This window comes from Octopus sinensis, linkage group LG4 (assembly GCF_006345805.1).
Source record: "Octopus sinensis linkage group LG4, ASM634580v1, whole genome shotgun sequence".
Classification (NCBI taxonomy): domain Eukaryota; kingdom Metazoa; phylum Mollusca; class Cephalopoda; order Octopoda; family Octopodidae; genus Octopus; species Octopus sinensis.
This window is the reverse complement of record NC_043000.1, coordinates 37,562,186-37,563,903: the sequence shown is the minus strand read 5'-3', so window position 1 is coordinate 37,563,903 and position 1,718 is coordinate 37,562,186. Positions and strand designations below refer to the sequence as shown.

Genomic DNA, 1,718 nt, shown 5'->3' with positions numbered 1-1,718 from the left:
TCAGACACAGAGACAGATATGTAAAAAAATTAAAGAATTCAGAATATATGCACATTAATGATTTATCATATTCTTATAATGTAATATTTTTAAGTTGTAATAACCATATGAAGTTTTTGATATGATTTTAATGTGGATATACAGGCATCTTTATAATAATGTGTGCATTTTTTAGTCAGTGACTATGAGTATATTTAAGTGTTGCAGTATATATATATATATTCAATAGAAATATGCATGTCAGTGAGTGTCTGTGAATGTCATTTCACACAAATATGTCTAATGAAATAAATTACAAAAAGTAAAGAGGTTAATTAATGCGTAGAAAATTACTGTTTCATCTCCTACAGTTAGAAGCTACTCTGTTCATCTTCAGCATAGCACCATGTCTTTCTTTAAATATAAGATCAAACTGGCTAGTAAGGTTACAAGCTACTCTGTTTAACTTCAGTATAGCACCATATCTTACTTTAAAACATAAAATTAAAATGGCTTATAACATTAGAAGCTACTCTATTTATCTTTAGCATAGCACCAACATGTCTTAAGCTCAAGATTAAACTGGCTTGTAATGCTAGAAGCTGCTCTGTTAAAATCCTAATCTTTATAAGTTGCTAAAGTTTCTAAAGGAATTTATATGAATGTATATGCAGAAATCTGAAAATTTAACAAGATGCATGTACGTGTACGTGTGTGTGTGTGTGTGTGTGTGTGTGTGTGTGTGTGTGTGTGTGTGTGTGTGTGTGTATGTGTGTGTATGGATAGATAGATATAGATACATACACACAGATAATGTAACTTGAATTTCAGACTAAAGTAGGCTACTAACAGATTTGTGCTGTAAAGGCACTTTATGAGGCCCAGATTTGATGGGGACTGACAAATAGTCTTTACACCTAGAAACAATGAGTAGTCTAAATAATGTCTTGTAATTCATGTTACTTTCTTTCTATATAGATTACTATACACTTTTATGCTAAGCATGAAATATAGCTTTTGATTTTAGATTTCATTTAATCAAATTATATGCATGTGTATATGTGTGTGTATGTACATACATAATGTATGTATGTATATATATATATATGTATATATACATATATATACATATATATATCTTTCCACTTCAACAAATATATGTATATATATATATATATATATATATATATATATATATATATATATATATATATATATATATATATATAGTCACGCTAAATGATTATGGATTAAACATTTTTCCACTCTCAGACTTATCTTTGAGTACTTTATTGGAAGTAGCCAGATATAGCTTCTTTTTGAACTTGTCACTCCATGGAATAACACACACATACACATACACATATATATAAAACTAAGTTTGTAGATTTCTGCATATATATTTAAGGATATATTTTTGCATGATTTATCTCATGTTTTTGAAATTATAATGTTATAATATGGTAATAGAGTACTTAACTTTTTATCTTGCATTCCATAATTGAATATTTTTGATAACTTCAAATTATATAAATATAAATGTAGAAATTAAATTTAGCTACACACACACATACACATACATGCACGCATGTGTGTGCGTGTGTGAGTGTGTGTGTGGTGGGGGTGAGTCGTTTGAAAGCAGAAGCAACAGAGCAGAGGAGAGTTCCAGCTAGATCTTGTCAAATGCATGTCTCCAATGGCCAAGTGGCTCAAATATGACAGTAGAGGAACACCCAGGA

The 1,718-nt window shown here is 29.3% G+C and overlaps 1 long non-coding RNA gene across 1 annotated transcript in view; it reads right to left on the bottom strand.

Moving 5' to 3' along the window:
- LOC118762928 overlaps positions 1-1,091 on the bottom strand; it is an 11,025-nt gene extending 9,934 nt beyond the window's left edge. Inside the window, exon 1 of the long non-coding RNA XR_004998680.1 lies at positions 690-1,091. This is a non-coding gene — a long non-coding RNA (uncharacterized LOC118762928). The remainder of the gene's footprint in view (positions 1-689) is intronic.
- Between the last annotated feature and the right edge of the window lie 627 nt (positions 1,092-1,718).